At 40.9% G+C, this 17,920-nt stretch overlaps 1 protein-coding gene across 7 annotated transcripts in view; it reads right to left on the reverse strand.

The window, feature by feature from the left end:
• Window positions 1–17,920, reverse strand: part of FOXP1 (forkhead box P1) — a 502,532-nt gene that overhangs the window by 379,013 nt on the left and 105,599 nt on the right. For 5 of the 7 annotated variants that reach the window (XM_022572557.2, XM_030762349.2, XM_022572558.3 and 2 more), the window contains exon 1: window positions 1,469–1,564. The exons of the other annotated variants lie outside the window; for them this stretch is intronic. The gene's annotated coding sequence lies outside the window, so the exon portion shown is untranslated. Of the gene's footprint in view, window positions 1–1,468; window positions 1,565–17,920 lie in introns of those variants that run through there. 7 annotated transcript variants of the gene reach the window in all.

Consider the following 17,920-nt stretch of genomic DNA (forward strand, 5'->3'; position numbering starts at 1 on the left):
TTTTGCCTCTTCCTTTCAGGATGTAGAAGCAGTGGCTGGAGAGCCAGCAGCCATCATGTGACCGTGAAAATGAAGCAACACCTAAACAGGCAAGCAGAGCATAAAGACAGAAAGCGCAAATTGCTCTCCCCCAGACATCTTTTATGAGAGAACACACAACTAATTTTTTTAACATCACATAGGTGCATCTCTGTTACTGGAAAACAATTCTTAAATGATAGAAAGACATGAAAACATATCTAAAGACTAGCCCACTATTTTTTGTCAGAAAACAGAAAACAAAAACTAGGAATTCATGAATGGAGATTCTGATTACCCCTCTATTCACCAAGCTGTTTGTTTAAGTATGACTTTCCTTAATTAGTACCACTAGTCCAGGGAAGCATATTTGCTGAACCTGTCTCTATGTTTTGACATGCAAGGCTTGTGAATTTCAAACACACTTGTAGACATCCGAAGCATTATTATTTATTAGGGCCTATTTTAAAGGTGGAAGATCTGAAAACACTCTCAGAATCTGATGATTCGAGGAAATTTAATAGCTCTCTATCGGCATTTGATCTTTAGCCTGCCATAATCTATCCGCATAGCCCTTCATCCGTATTTGATACCAAAGAGGCATTTCAACAGCTTGTCCATCAACTATAAAATAGAAGGAACATACAGCCAAACCACATGACTTAGAAAATAAAAGAGCTTTCCCTCACACTCATTTAGCTCATGAAAACCCAATGTGATCAAAAGGGTGAAGGAGGTATATTCCACTAGGTGAACCATAATAATGGTATGCGGCATCCATTACATTTGTAAGGAGTTTCGAAATTTTCAAAGTGCTTTCCTGTACGTTATATCTTGTTTCATCCTTACAAATACAGCCTACTCCTGCCTCAGTAGAAAGGGCATTATTTTTTTTATTCCCATTTCTTCTTGATAAATGGTTTGCTCAATAACAGAGGGACTGCTACCTGGTGAGGTATCCTGATTCCAGGTCATCTGTTCCCCTTTGATGCATTAGATCAGGGCCCACAAACTATGGCCTCTAGGCCAAGTATGGCCCACGACCTGTTTCTGCAACTAAAGTTTTATTGGATGCAGTCACGCCCATTTGTTTACCGATAGTCTGCGGCTACTTTTGCACTACATCAGCAGAGTTGACTAGTTACAAAAGAGACTCTGTGGTCCATGAGGTTAATAATATTTACCATCTGGCCCTTTAGAGACAAAGTTTACCAACCCTTCATTAGATCACCCTTCCACAGATATGATGCAAGTTACAAATCCTGCTCCGAAAAGCCATAAAGCTATCGTGGAAGGCAATAAACCTATTCCTGCTGGCTTTGGAACTCATGCTTGATCATGGGGCATTCCATTATCTTCTGAAGGATTAATATATCCAGTATCGTGTCACCCGCAAAGGTGGATGGCAACTTTTAATCGGTACACAATATAAGTGTTGTTTGCCACTCACCCTGAACTTTTAACGTGTCTCACAGCCATAAAAAGTCTGGAGGTCACTGGTTGGGGGCATGCATAATGCCACAGGACTGCAACACACAGAGAGACACTGAAAGTAAAAAGAACAGAAGAGGTTAAGAGAAGCGGCAAACTGTGTTGCCTCAAAAGTAACACATTCACGTAAGCCTTAGGTCTTCCTTATTGACACCGTGCTTTTACATCCAATATATAATCATGTATCTGTGTATCCATTTTGTCCTTTCCCTTCTAGAATCAGCATTCCATGTAGCTCATAATTTGAGTTCAGTGTTATAGAATTATAGCACAAAGATGTTACAGAGTCAAGTAAAACTGCTACTCTTGAAGCCACTGTCATTCACATAGGAAGTTTGGTTCCTTTAACTTCCAACAGTTCTTATTTTTGAGGATAACTTCTAGGAATTACAATGTTATCTCATTCTGAGAAATATGGGTAAGATGATCCCTGCGTCCCACTGAAGATTTTCCTTTGGGTTTTGGTCTTCAGTCTCTCTCAGTGCATTCAGTACAAGCGACCGGAGGAAATACACACGCAAACGTATACGCGCGTGCACACACACACACACACACACACACACACACACACACACATCATCACCTTATTAAAAAAAAAAAAGAAAAGACAAGCTATCTCACCTGCCAGGCAAACACAAAATCTTACTCCCCAAAGGTTACAGTTCTTTTTCCATTGCATTTCAAATGCAGAAGGAGGCTGTGAAACAGCCCTCTCGTGCAAACAGTCAGCCTGTGCATGTGCTCATGTGTGCTGAGGCTATGCGTTTTCACGGCTTAGTTGGGTTATGAGTATTTACCAAACACAATGCCAAGTAAGTTGACGTTGCTGACAGACAAGTCAGCGCATCCTCAAGCAGTTTCAGCAAGTTTTTGTGAATAGCAGTCAGTAGCAAGGTTTTACATGCCAGGCCTTTTCTGCTTAGATCCTTGAGATGATAATGACACCTGTACAGCCCTGAAGATGACAGAAGGGACCCGCTGTGAGGTAGGGAAATGCAACTACAGGATGAACAAAAAGCACGACCTCTTCCCTGTGTGTGTGCTGTTCCCTTGCAAAAGTAAACTCAGACAACACTCCATGAATGCACATGTATTCTAATCTAATCAGACAGAGAAGTTGAAACCAAAAAAGAGATGTATGAAGTTTTATGATTTGAATAGTCGTGTATCTCCGGAAACTACGTGGGCTGTCTGTCTACCGGGGCTCAGCAGACTGTTAAGTGGTGGTGCTCCCAGTGGGTGCCTTTTCTTGATAGGAGATAAACTCAGGACAGATTGGTCCACACTCTGTTTTCTAGGTATCAGGTATCGATGTGAGTGTAAACTGCTTGTCAAATACATCGCGGCCTAAGAATCGTCATTCCCATATGAGTTTAACATGCTGTGTTAGCGTTATTCTCCTTCAACAAGGCAGCTTAAGAGCACGATAAGAATGCATCAAAAATATTTTTCCAGGTAATTTCAGTTGGCAAAGTTCAAACTTAATTGGTGACCTCATTAATGAGCAACGGCCACCACAAGAAAGAGGACCCTTGTCACGGACTTCTCAGAGCAATGAGATAACGAAGTTAATTATATTGTTTCCAGTGGATTTACACTGGCTTCCCTTCAGAGGCTACGTTTTCCAAACATTCGTTCTGACACTCCATGTGTATGCTCGCTCCTCTTGAAAACCTATCAGCTGTGGGCTCCTCCGGGAAACGTCGGCAGATCACAGCCCTCACATCAGGGCAAAGCAATTGGAAAACTTTTCTACCCTTTATTATCTACTTGTAAAATGTTATAAGCCTGTAAACTAGTTAATTTATGAGCCTTGTTAATAATTTGCCCACACTTGATCGCAGGTTTCGCAAACACGGTTTCCAGGGGTGTGGGAGGATAATTTGTAGGTCCGGCATCTCTCCTAAGGGGACACTAACTAATTTGACACAGTAACATGACATTGATGGTGGGACACACTAATGACCACACTCCAGGACGTGGCTGTCAGCCTGTCGTTCCAGTGAAAAGCCAGCTTGCCTTCGCCGCTGCTCGGTACACGATGCTCAACTAATTATTCAGACAGCGACATTAATGAGAGCCCTCTTGTTTATTTTCAACATACTAACCAGCGCTTAGCTTCCATTTGTCGGATATGGTCACTGATTAAAATGTGGCTCATGAATAGTAAATCTGAACTCGAATATAACAAAGGAGTACCCGAGAAAAAATGAGGAACAACTGATTGGAAAATCATCCTTGTCAACTCGTTTTCAGTCTCAAATTTCGTCAAGGACAAAGTGTCAGATAGTAGGAAATGCTGTGAATACCAAGAAAAAGTGAAAGGGATATTTTTAATCACCTATGGCCATATACAATCTTGACTCTTGACCAAAAAGCCACAGGATCACCTTCAGGTCAAGAGCAACTTATATCTCAAATAAACTTCACCAACTTTATGGTACTGAATGAAGATTTCTTTTGAAGTTAGTTTTTCCATGGAATGACCAAAAGGCTTGTTTGCTTTAGTGTGCTTTTTCAATCTTACAGAAGTTTGATCTTTGATGAGACTGTCTCAAATATGATCTCCACAAACATCACTGAACGCAACTGTGTTTTTTCCAAGTCTATTGTAAATCTGTACTACTGAGGGTCTTTTTAAAAATGTTCTTTAATATCCTCTTTACGTCTTGTTTCTAGTCTGCTAAACCTTGCAATCAAGTTCTTTCTACTTTAAATTAAATTTCTATTTTGGTATGATAAATTTTGTCCTTCATTTAATGGTGATTATAATCCTAAAATATTCATATAATCATAATTTAAAATGAATAACTTAAAAAAGGTGTGCTTAGATCCATGAGAGGTATTAAAAAATTGAAAATGGGCCTGATGTGGTTCATTGTAAGATGTGCACTTTGAATCAAATAACAATGGCAGCATTTCAACAAATGTCCTATCTGCCCTCGTGGATAAAAATTCCACTCAATACTGTGTATGACTTCTGCTTTTATAGGGTAGCAAAATAAATCTGAGTCCACGTAGACCACTTTGGTAATGAAAATGTCACTGAATGCAACATTTCTTAAGTATCTATCTCTAAACTTACTCTGTGATAGATCTGTGATTTTAGAATGCCAAAGTATGTAAATGGCACACAACATGTGGGAAGCAGATTCAGATCACAGGCTAATTTTTAAAATATATTTAAACACGTATACAGATTAACTGTCTCTACCCAGCATTACTGTCTCCAAATGTTATTTACGTGGGTAACCGTTAAAGACAGGCTCTCAGATAACTGGCATCTTTGTGCCTTTTATGCCTGGGAAGCATGTATCCTCCATAATAACCCAAGAAGATGTGGTCAGTCTGTGGCAGAGACTCACTGAATGTTCATCAGATCTCTTCCTTCTTCCTGGGTGTACACAGCTGGGATGTATTTCCAGTTAGGTGGGTCCTTGCGGCTGAGTTATGGCCAAACAGATGGAAGTTGCTATGTTACTTTCATCCTGACTCAGGAGCCTCTGACCCATCCCTAATGCCCTCTCTCTTCCCTTGGTTGTGAGCCCAGAGGTCCAGGGCAGAACTCCAAGTCCTACAAGATGGTGGAGTCACTGGGTGGAATAAGCCAAGGTCTCTGAAATACCACACGGAGCAGACCACCACACTTGTTCCCCACCAGCCACCAGACGGAGGTGCCTCACAAGCATACCTGCACTAAGTTAAGCCTCTGAGACTCAGGAATGCTTATTACATTTGCCAGTTTGTATCTCTTACCCGAATACACAGACCTTTCTAATTTCCACCCGGTTCCAAACTTATACTTGAATTTCGGAAACACCACACATAGAGTTGCAAATTTGGAAAAATCCCTGAAGATACGTTATAGTTGTGATTGTTTGCTCCTCTAATTAACCTAAGGGTAGAAAGAAGAAAGGGAGCAGGCAGCTAATGTGTTCCCAAAACATGTCAGGTGTATCTTTCCTTACTTTATCTTCACATGGCCCTGTGAGGCGGTCCGATTTCCATTTTACGGATGACAACATTGAGCCTCTAAGAAGTTAAATACGAGCCAACGCCAGGGAATGTAGATCCAGTGGACATTTTCTTAGTTGACTGCCTCTTGGCTTTTAATACCCAGATTTTGCAGGAAATGCTTATTTCTAAGTCAAGCGTTTTTGCTTGTTGCTTATAAAAGAAAAAAGTCCATGACATGCTCTAAAATGTAATACAACATTTTCAATTAAAAGCATGAGGAGAAAGTGTCAAGTTACAATACAATCGGCAGAATGTCAGAAACTTCTGTAGAGGTTTTGAAAAGCCAGCAACAAAGGGGATGTGTCGCGGATGTTCTTGGTGATAAAAAAGAAAGAAAAAAAAAAAAAGAAAGCCACATTTCAAAAAAAAAATGCATGTTGAGAGCATATTAATTGTTGAGAAATCAATGTTTTAGACATTTTTACATTCTTAATGCAATGGTTGTTAACTATATATAAGGCATTTTACTATACTTTGGTCAAGGGTTGGCAACCTTTTTCTGTAAACGGCCAGACGGTGAATACTTTAGATGCTGCAGCTTTTGCAGCTGTAAGTTCTCTGTGGCAACTACGCCACTCTGCCACTGCAGCAGGAAAGCAACTAAAGGGGATAAATAAACAAATGGGCGCTGTGTTCTGATAAAACTTTATTTACAAAAACAGGTAGTGAGCTGGATTTGGCCCCAGGGCCATAAGTTGCCAACTTTTTTTTTTTTTTTTTAAATTTCATCCCTCCCCCCGTTTTTGGGAAGTATAATTGACTTATTATATTAGTTTCGGGTGTACAACAATATAGTGAATTCGGTATTTTTATATGTTACAAAATGATCACCACCATCATTTGCTACCTTCTGCCTTAGAAAATTGATTGGGGGTTTTACATACCGACACATAACACATTATGATTTCTCATGTGTTAAATAATGGGAAATAGTATCACTGCAACGAAAAGAAAAAGCTGATGGTTTTTCTCAGCCAGCACAATCAAGTCCCCGTCTTAAGGTAATCGAGGCAACAGTCACCTTAAAGTGACCTTATAATAAATACTTCTTAAAAAAAAGTAAAGCAAAATAAATAATGTGTAGATTTAAAATGTCACTGGAGGACTGAATGCTAGAAGCAAAAAATGACAACCTCTAGAAGTTTCAAAATCAAGTACAAAGTCTCCCCATATTAGAACCAAACAGCTTTCTTGGATCTGGAGGACGCTCTTTATCAACCAATTCCAGAGTGGGAGCTATGTGTCCAAAGACAGAATATGCCAGAAGAAACGCATCAAATATATTCTCCCGTCATTCTCCCAAGAACGTAAAGTTGTTGTAACAAGGTTTTAGTTCACTTTTTTGGGGCGGGTGGTAAAGCTCACAGACGTAATACAGACAGAGAAATGCTTTTTTTAAAAAAATCTCAGTTCCCCATTCATGTTTTATTACAACAGTGAAGTACACAAGATGGTTTGAGACACAAAATGGATAAATTGTATGAATTTGTTTTACCTAAAATGTCAATCCCAACAGAAAAAAAGCAAGTCAATGATAGCCCAGTCTGACAAAGGAATAGTTTGCAGCCATTAAAAATAACTCCAGGAATAGGGAAATGCGTACAGACGCTTGTTATGATGGGACATGAAATAAGATAGAAAAATCATAGCTAAAGTACACTCTTAAACATATGCATCAAAAAAAGAAAAAGAAAAGAAAATGGACAGAGAGTTTGCCTTGGAGGAAACGGGATTAGCTGCTATTTTTCTTCACAGTTTTTTTGTGTTTTTGATTCTCTAAAACCAAGCAATTTCTCAAATATCGGTTATAGGATCTGAAAAAGCTATCTGAACTTCAAAAAGAAGACATTCGCTGTACATTTATTGACACTCATTTATTAATGGCTTTTGATTGCCTCTTTCTCAGAACAGGAGTGTCTTGAGAGCAGACATTCGTGTCATCTCTCATTTCCCAAACATGGTGTTATAGCATCTCACGCACTCAATTAACATTCCTCGAAGCAACTGAAGAGTTCACCTTACTTTTAAAAAGTCCTCTAATGAGATTCTATAAATAAATTAAATTTTTATACTTTAAGCCTTCAAAAAAAAAACAAAACAATCTTGCTGAAAGCATTTGATCGTTTGTAGATTATAGCTGTAAATCAGTTGCCTGATCCAAAAACTGCACTTTCTCTCCTCTTTCCTTCTTCCGTGATGGCACACAATAACTTTGTCTTTCAATAACTTAAAACAATCCTGAGTCATTGGCTCCTTAAACACAAAATACATGTTGATGAAGGAAGCTTGCCATTTCATAAATATTTACCCCAATGCACTACCCTGCTTTGAAGGGGGGATGGTGCGCTCCCGATTGACAAGTAACTTCTGCGCAGAAAGAGGGAGGAGACCTCTCACGTCAGCGAGGAAAAAGGTGCTACGTTGTCTCCACATTCACTCTCTCCTGTGGAGGGCTCTTCCCCACCGGCCAAAAAGCACACGACAAAGGCAGTCATCATTCATCACTGTTTTCTTTCTCTCGGTCAATCTCTGTCTCAGACACACACACACACACACACACACACGCACGCACGCACGCATACTCACCCTGCACTCACCTCTCACTCCCCGCCTGCATACTTTCAATGGCTCCCCAGTACTCGCAGGGAAAGAGATCAAAACCTGCACTTGGCCCTTAAAAGGCCACTGGAGATCTTTCCAGCCTCCAGCTCAACTACACATCTCCACTGGCCCTGCTCAGCTTCTCACTGTGCCTCTGTACTGAGCTAAAAGGATAGAGGAAGGAAGACTGAGGACTAGATGAAGATTCCAGCTTCCTTCTTGAGAACCACTGTGGTCAAGAAGACAGTGGGGAAGAAACATCTTTTTTCAAAGAAAAAAATAAAAATAGGCATCGTCAACGCTTTATTAATATCTTTTCCTCCACTTAAATTTCCCATGGTATCTTCTGGAGAGAAATAAACTGAGAGGAGTACACAAAAAACTTAAGCCTTAAAAGCAACTCCAGCTTTCTCCTTAACACATAACCATTCGCCCAAGGGTTGTCTGTAAGCCCACAACAACGACAAGTGGGAGAGATTTTGTTGGTTCTCACCACCGGGAAACTCTTTTCTCCAAACTTGTCAACTCCAGGAGGAAAAGAGAAAGGGAGAGCCAACTGCAGAACGCAGCGAGGTCCCACCATGGGAAAGCCAATCTGTGTGTAGTGACACTCGCACTCGGGGTAGACTATTCCATCTTACAGTGGAACAAATGCAAGCCACAGCTGGCTCATCAACAAATCACCCTGCCTAACCCCACAGGGAGATGGGCTTTCAGATGGGAATGAAATGAAAGACATCTTCCTCATGACATGCAAAAATCAAGGCCCTCTGAGGATTATCGTTCTTCTGATCTCTGGGGGAACAAGGGTGTTGATGAGCAGCTAGCAAAAAGAGGAGGTGCTATGCTTCACTGTGATCAAACCTCAGTGGCCCGAACCAAAGTAACACATTGTTTGGGACTGTCACATGATAACTAGTGCCATTTCATTTTCCTCTTCCTGGGCACACAGGACGATTATGTTGCCCCATTTTCCTGACTCTTAGGTTGGGACCATGTGTCTGATTTCTGGTCCATGGGATGGGAGCAGAAGCAAGGTGCCCCACTTCCAAGCCTGACCAAAGAATCAACTGTGCTCCCTGTTCTTCATCCCCCGAGACCGTGGAGACCCCAAGTTCTCGTGGCAAATACAGGATGGAGAAGGTTCCACGGGCACATGCAGACATGAAGGGAGCATGACATACACCTTTATTACGTTAAGCGACCAAAATTTGCAGGTTGTTGATCACAGCAGCTAGCACAACACACCCTAATATACTTTACACCTTCTTACAGTCTTCATTAGGATTTCCTTGAATGCATACTTATTTTTGGCTTAGTCTCCACCATGGGACCATGTCTTGATATACTGTGTATCCCCTTTTAGAAAAGACCTGCCACCATGTCTTCCAATAAATGGTTGTTGATAGAGTGACAAATGACTAATCAATTAAGAGGGAAAGCATTCACGTGACAGTTAGCTTTTTCAGCAATTACCCTAGGCCAATATGACAAATGAGGGCTCTGTTCTCATGAGGCCCGCAGGGAACAACAATACAAGCAAGTGGGAAAGATGAACACACAGATTTGACCTGAGCACAACAGGTCAGAAAAGGCTGCATGCTAGAAATGATCTGGAAGCCTAAGACATTAAAAAGATGAGCAGAACTTAGCCAGGGAGGCGGGGCTGGGTGGAGGGTGAAGAGAGCAATTCTATGATTCTCTTGGTCAAAACAGACAAACACAAACACCGGGCCTGACAATAATCCATCTTCTGTCTTCTACAATGACTTTAAAAATATAACGTGGGAGTATCAGGACTTCCAAACCAAAAATGAGGCCAAACACATTGAGTAATACAGAAACAAAAGAACGCCATTACCCTCTGCTAAGTGTCTCAACGGTGTAACTTAAGACAAAACACTTGTTTTTCTTCCACCGACAGGGAGAAAAGAGTGGGCTAGTCACACGAAAATTGCTTTTCTAAATTCTCTGAGAAAATAATAGCAAGAGAAACGAGGCAGTTCACAGACCGCACCACTATTCCTTCTTAAATATTCATTTGTCTCCTCCTTTCTATAAATATCAGGATGATCCCTCAGAAAAAACCACAAAAAACAAAAACAAAGTGGGTTTTGTTTATTCTTTAAATCCATAAACTCATGAGGATAGAGCACTTAGAACAGGGTCGAGAGGCCCAGCTTCTCATCAGCCCTGAGCTGTAGCTTTTAACTGGGCCCCCTCATCTGCAGACTGAGAACAGTGAGTTTGGAGAACTGAAAAGTCCTTTCCGGCACTAGTATCTCATAAAGGGGTTTTCAAACTCTCATGCTCTTCGCAGTCACCTGGAAGCTTCATTAAAACAGGACTGCCGGGCCCTAACCCCAGAGTTTCTGATTCAGTAAGGCTGCGGTAAGGCCAGAAAATTTACATTTCTGTCTCCAGGTGATGATGGTGCTGCACTGTGCCCCGAAGTCCTCTGCTTCCAACCTGCCTGTCCTTGCACATCTGGACGCCCAGGTGGAAGACGGTCTTCTCCTAACCAGGACCAGCCGAGTCTGTATCGGGTGGGGACTCTTTCTGGGTTCCTTGCCCAACCTCTGGGGACCCAGACCTTAGCCTCTCTCCCAAGGAAGTCTACTCTCAGGAAAATACCTGAAGCTCTGCAATCCTGTCCCCAGCAGCCGTCCACGTGGTTTGTTCTGACCTCTGAATCAGAAGTGGCTGCCTTCGAGGGCTTTGCATCAGTCTCAAAAGAAGACCCAGCCCTTTGCCATGTCACGTAGGGCCCAACTTCCAGCTCCAGCCTCTCCCATACCATCCTCACCCACCCGCCCTCATTCCTGCCAATGACCTTCTGTTCCCACACCATAGTCTTACTAACTCTGAGGCTTAGGCCTCATCATTCTCTCTGCCTAGAAAGTTCTTCCTACAGCTCTTTGTATATGGAGATCATTTTTAACCTTTAGACCTTAAATCAAAAACCATCTCGATTCTGAAAACTCCTAGTCCTAAAACTATGAAAAAAAAAAACCCCAAAACAAAAAACCATCTCTTCCATGTTGCCTTCCCTGATCAGACCATCTAAGTGACCCTCTCAAGGTATGGGCCGTATACCGTTTCCTTCATGTATTTTTATTCTATGTAACGACATTGCTCCTTCATTCCATTATTGACTCTCTCTGCCTCCCTCTACTCAAAGGCAAAGTCTGTGAAAGCGAGGGTCTGCTGGGCTGCCTTCCCCTCTCTGCAACCCTCACACAAAGCACAATGACTGTCATACGGCAGACACTCAAGAGGTATTTGTCGCACGCAGGAATGATTTCAGGCTTGAGAAACTGAAGTGGGTCCAGGGCTGGGGAGATCCTTGCCCGTACATCTCAGAGCACCCCCAAGAGGCCTGCCCTGTCCTCTCCAAGCCATCCCATATCATTTCTGCAAGGCTGGGTCCATAACCCCTAGACGTCTTGAACTTCTTTCTAATGTCACCCCATTCCTCCTGCCAGGTGCAAAGGGAAAGAAAGTTCTTTGCAAGCTGAGCTCCCCTACCCTGGTCGACACTGAAAAACCACTTGTAAGTGGTATATGTTAACCACAGTTCGTAATTTTGTCACAGGTGTTTGACTAAAAAGGGGACAAAGCCTTTTAAGATAGTCTGCCTCTATTATGTCATTGTGTATATTCCGCACCACACCTACAAGCTAACACAGTCCTTTTGTTCTATGCCATGGCAACCAAGAGAGGTAATGCTGCATAATTTGGCTAGGGGCATCCTACAGGCCCAAAAATGTGCACGCCTTGGAGGGGGTGGTGGTGGGATGAATTAGGAGGTTGGGATTGACATGTATACACTAATATGTACAAAATAGATAATAAGAACCTGCTGTATAAAAAAATAAAGTTCAAAAATTCAAAAAAAAGTTCACGCCTTTACCAAAAAAAAAAGTTAAAGTAGAATTTTAACACAACTTGTCATAACAGCTGACACCCATACACTGAGGAGGAAATCAAAGGATGTGAGTTGTACCTGGCAGTTCAACAGACTACAGGATAAATACTTTTCACAAGGCAGCCAAACCATCAGTGAGAAGTTTTCTATAATTATTTTTTTTAAATCGTTAACATCCCTTAAGCTTTTTACCAGCCTGGTGGGGTGAAATCAGTGGCAATTCTGGATTGGACACTAATTTACTTATTGTGCATACTTAGAAAAGTCATTGTCTGAAACACACTGTACGGAGAAGGCTTAATGAATTCAATTATTCCAAAGGTTCCTTCCAATCCAGACTCTTTGAATCTATGACGTAGTTTCTGGATTTCCACCTTAGGTGGACAGACACAAGGAAAAGGGCCAGCTCACCTCTGCCCCCCACCCACCCCCGCCCCATTATAAAACAAATACTGTGAGAAAGGCCAGCCTTTATCACAAGCTAAGGTGTGGCGTGGCTGTACTCGGGTTTCTTGTATCTGTTCAAATAAAGTTATGTTTCCAGGTACTGCAGGAGGGTGAGTTGATGTAGTAATTACCTGTTACTCTTGACAAGTAAGGTAATTAATGTAGCAAAATACCACTGCAATGTGTGTAAATTTAGACCACCATAATTAAAGCACCCGTCTGTTCAACAAAATGTTCAATTAAGAAAAAATATTGACGGCGCACATTTTTGGAAATTAGAAAACGTATGGAATGAACGAATGTCCCTTAGTTGACATCCGTTTCTAGAATGCTTTCACAGCAGGGAGCACGCATCAAGGGTTATAACGGAATAACTTCCACTAAAACACAGAATATCTTTGTACGTATACTGTTAAGACAAGAGTCTCTTGTGGAAGTATGTTACTGAGCATTCTCATTCTATGTCACATATGCAAGTCAGAAGATGAACTTCAGGAGCATCTGAACCCCCAAACGATAGCAAGTAGCAAAAAGCTGAAAAGTTATTATTGTGCAAGAACCCAAGGAACAGGGCTGCCCTCAAGTATCATAACCTGACAGTACGATCACCTACTTGCCACTATTAAAGAGCTAGAGATACTAAACACACCCTGGGCAAATAAAACTGCCAACCTCCTGGCACTCCTTGAACAGAGAGACAATGGTACCAAAGTTTGCTTCATTATCTTTTACCCTGGTTTCTTCCTGTGTCTACCAGTCATTTTTTTTTTCTTTTATTGAAGTATAGTTGATTTACAATGTTGCGTTCATTCCTGGTGGGTGGCAAAGCGATTCAGCTATATGTATTTTTATATATTACACGCACACTTTTTCAAGTGCTTTCCCGCTGTGGTTTATTACAGGATATTGAATGCAGTTCCCTGTGCTGTGCCCTGGGACCTTGGTTACTTGTTTTGCATACAGTAGTTTGTATCTGCTATTCCCAAACTCCTAATGTATCTCTCCCGCCCCACCCACCCCCTTTCCCATTCGGTTTGTTTTCCATGTCTGTGAGTCTGTTTCTGTTTCAGACCCAAAGGTTAACGTGTTGAACGAGAAGGCTACCAGGTCCTTCACTTGAAGGAAAGCTGATGTCCTTGCTAATCTGCTTGAGAACATCTCTAGCCACGTAAAGAGTCAAAGGCCCAAAGAAATTAAACCAGAACTGCCATAAGACAGAGGCAAAAAGAAGTCATCAGTTACCAGGTCAGGAGAAAAGTAGTTACCTCTAAATTTGATCACAGAAAAAAAAAAAAAAAAGAGCTCTCTGATATCTACATGGAGAAGTGGGAAATGAGTCAGGGGTTCTTTTTGAGAAGGAAATCCCAGGGGTTTTTCTCTTAATTCTTCTACTCAGATAAATTCAGAGGAAGACACAACAAGTTGGCCTAAGTAAAGAAACAGCTAGAATCCAGACAGACTAAACAGTGTGATATGGGAAAGAAACACTATATGATTTCAGTGTCACTTAATGATGTATACACTTGCTTTTGGTCTTGTTTTCACATTTTTGTATAGTATATCTTACCTTGGGAGATAGAAAAATCTAGAGAGAAGTAACTAAAAGGCACATTCAAGTGACTTCACAGTTTATCATAGTAAATTAAGCCCTAAATGTTCTATATCTGAGAACTTGGATGTATCCCCAAGTAAAGAATAAAAAGTACAAGGAGACATTCTAGATCTAAACATGATGAGGAAATGAAATGGTTTCTCCAACTAAAATACTCTGATTTCACACTTGGAAATAATAACCATGATCTTAAAAGGACGAGGATGAAGAAATCACTTGCTCTAGTTGTTGACAAAAATAAGGCTAGAAGATCGCAGCAGGGAAGAGGATTTTGTAAAAGTATCCTTAGAACTTACATTACCTGGCGGGCACTGGAGTATTAACTTCTAAAATGAACTTTCTTTTTTTAGAGCGGAGGGGGTGATGGGATGAGTGAAATAGGTGAGGGAGATTATGAGGTACAAACTTCCAGTTACAAAATTAATGAGTCACAGGGATGAAATGTACAGCATGGGGAATATAGTCAATAATAATGTCATATCTTTGTATGGTGACAGATGGTAACTAGACTTATCGTGGGGATCATTTTGAAATGTACAGAATTATCCCATCACTATGTTATGCACCAGGAACTAACATAGTGCTGTCAGTCAATTACACCTCAAAAACGAATAAACACAGAAATAAAGAACAGACTTGTGGTCACCAGGGGTGGGGGAGGGGGTCTAGCTGGGGAGAGGGGGAATTGGATGAAGGTGGTCAAAAGGTACAAACTTCCAGTTATAAAATAAGTAAGCACTAGGGATGTAATCTACAACATGATTAATATAATTAACACTGCTGTTAGATATGAAAGCTGCTAAGAGAGTATAAGTCCAAAGAGTTCTCATCACTAGGCAGAATTTTTTTTTCTTTTTCTTTTTTTTTGGTATCTCTATGAGAGATACCACACTAAACTTACTGTGGTAATTATTTCATGATGTATGTAAGTCAAAACATTATGCTGTACACCTTCAACTTAGCATTGTGTGTCAACTATATCTTAACAAACCCGGAAGAAAAAAAAGAAAATAAATTATTCGTAAAAAAGTCTCATAGTTAGAAAGGATGGTAAATCTAATTATGGTAGCGACGGGGGAAAGGGGGGACATGAACTGAGGATCTGTTGCAAGATTCATGGAATGCACACTAAAATGTCTGTTTCTCCAATGCTGAATGAACCACCCAGAGAAGACAGGGCAGTCAATACTGTCCTTATTCGCTGGGTGAATTTATGGAGGATGAAACCTCCAAAAGCAATTATTTCAAAGATTACACTGGATGGCATCTGATGGGCTACGTAATATTACAAAATATCACAAAACCATTTCACATCGATTCTATCACTGCATCTTCACAAACCATTGAGATAATAAGATTAATTCCATCTTATAGACAAGTAAAGTAAGGCCCAGAAGCAGCAAACTGGTATGGCTGAGTTCCCAAAAGCTACTGTATTGGAACAATTTGTTCTCCTTGGAATGGGATAAATGTATTCCTTGGCACTACTGAATCAATTCATAGACAGTATTTGAAAAATATGTCGCCTTAGTACTTAAGAGCTGTGACTTGCATCTTAAAATGTGCACCTTAAAATTACCAGAAATCCTGGTTAGTATGTTCCAAAGCAAGTGGTAACGTAAGTTATCAGTATAAGTTTTCCCAACACAGGTTGGGAGAAAGCTCTGATTCCAAATTTTGTAATTTAGCCATTTAGTTAAAAAAAAAAAAAAATCAAAAAGAAACCAACCTGGAACTGGAACTTGTGATCCTATGAACCCAAAACAGCTTAAGTAGTCAGTTATGTCTAGAATTTGCTTTACCCCAAAAGAGGGCTCAAGGAAAACCACACCACCATCTTCAACTTCCAAATTTATATAAATGAGTTCTTGACTTCACTTTCTTATTTTTATTTTATTTATTTTTGGCTGCATTGGGTCTCTGTTGCTGCGTGCGGGCTTTCTCTAGGTGGGGCGAGCGGGGGCTACTCTTCATCGTGGTGCATGGGCTTCTCATTGCAGTGGCTTCTCTTTGTTGGGGAGCACAGGCTCGTTGTGGCACGTGGGCTTCAGGAGTTGTGGCGCGTGGGCTCAGTAGTTGCGGTGCATGGGCTCTAGAGCGCAGGCTCAGTAGTTGTGGCGCACGGGCTTAGTTGCTCTGCGGCTTGTGGGATCTTCCCGGACCTGGGCTCGAACCCGTGTCCCCTGCGTTGGCAGGTGGATTCTTAACCACTGTGCCACCAGGGAAGCCCCTTGACTTCACTTTCTTTTAAGCTTTTCCTCTTGACTCTTCAATGGCATCGTGCTATGCTCCTCTTTCATCTCCCAGACAGCATCTGAGAATCATGGGGCTGGAGGATGACTTTTCCACGTCACATACATCCTCCAGACGTAGAAGCTGATGCAAGAAATTGAAGAAAGGTGACAGGTAGCAAAAGAAGGGAGGACAGAGGAGTATCTAACGATACCTGTCATATTTATTCACCTTTTACCTATAGAAACTTGAAACTGAGCGACATGCAGAAAAGATTCTTCATTCTTTCTCATTCTCAAAATTAATAAAAACTGGAGGAAAAAAGTAAATGGTGAATGGGTAAGCAGGAACATCTGAATTGATGATCAGGTGTTAAAATGTGTGAGTCAATGTTTCCTGGGTTTGTTAAAGCAACTTTAACAGACTTCAGGGGGCCACAGTCACTGATGTGAAGGTACCCAAATTCTGATCTCATATGGACTGCACGCACTGCCTTTTTACGTAAGAGAAGATAACTCTAAATCAGACAGCAAAAACGTAGAAAGGTGAGACGGGTACTGACTCCTAGATTGAAATATCTTCTACTACTTAACTTCAGCCTAGGCAGCCAGCAGAAGGAGGACAATCGGAACTCCTTTTATCTAATTAGGTAAATAAATATCACAGAAAGGAAATATTTTTTACTTACTATGCACCGTGCTCAGAACTGTTTTTGCATAAGCCCGTGCAACCCCTAAGCATCTGATAAACTAGAATATTTTCAATTCCTGAAGTGAGGGAGGTGATTTTTCACCTGCATCTTCAAATGAGAAAATTGAGGCTTAACAAGATGAAATAACTTTCCCAAGGTCACAAAGTTACTAAGTAGCTTAGCCAGAATTTGCAACCAGATCTCTCTTCCCAACTTGGGTAATTACTTGACAATTATACTACCACACTTAAGAACATATCAGCTAATACTTCTGGTATAAGGTTTCCTGGTTCATGTTGATCCTGGAAAGTAAAGCAACTTGAAAAAACAACTTTATTTTAAGAAGTCTGCTTTGAAATAAAAATCATTTTTTTGCTGGTAACATGAAGATTGATTATTTTTCAGGTTATAGTAGTAATAATTATTATCCTATGAATGCTATATAGAAATGCTTCCCCAGAATTTGGTGGACTTACCCATCACAGTGTAAAGCAAAATATTCCACTATTGTTGCCATCTAAAGTCTCATACCCTCCAGACATTTACCTCAAGTTAAGAGACGAAGCCACACCGGTGCTAGCTTTCTAACACAGAATTCTGTCAAGAGATAACTCAAAAAAAAAAAAAGAAAGAACTCAAGGATTCCTGTCCAAACCATATGTAAAACAGAATCAATACAGCCCAAGAAAATAAAAAGCCTGTATTTGAGGTTTATCACTGAATGAGCTACCACAAAGCGACAGAAAGTAGTTGGATAAGGAGACGCTATCCTGGGTCACCAATTTCCCTTGTTCCTTTTGCCAAGGGAGAGGAAACACTAACATCAGAAACTTCTGGAATAGAACGATGTGACACACAAACACCAAAGAAGCTACTGCTGGGA

This window comes from Delphinapterus leucas, chromosome 10 (genome assembly GCF_059928025.1).
Source record: "Delphinapterus leucas isolate spDelLeu-1000000601 "Yukka" chromosome 10, BTC_Dleu_Yukka2, whole genome shotgun sequence".
Taxonomy (NCBI): domain Eukaryota; kingdom Metazoa; phylum Chordata; class Mammalia; order Artiodactyla; family Monodontidae; genus Delphinapterus; species Delphinapterus leucas.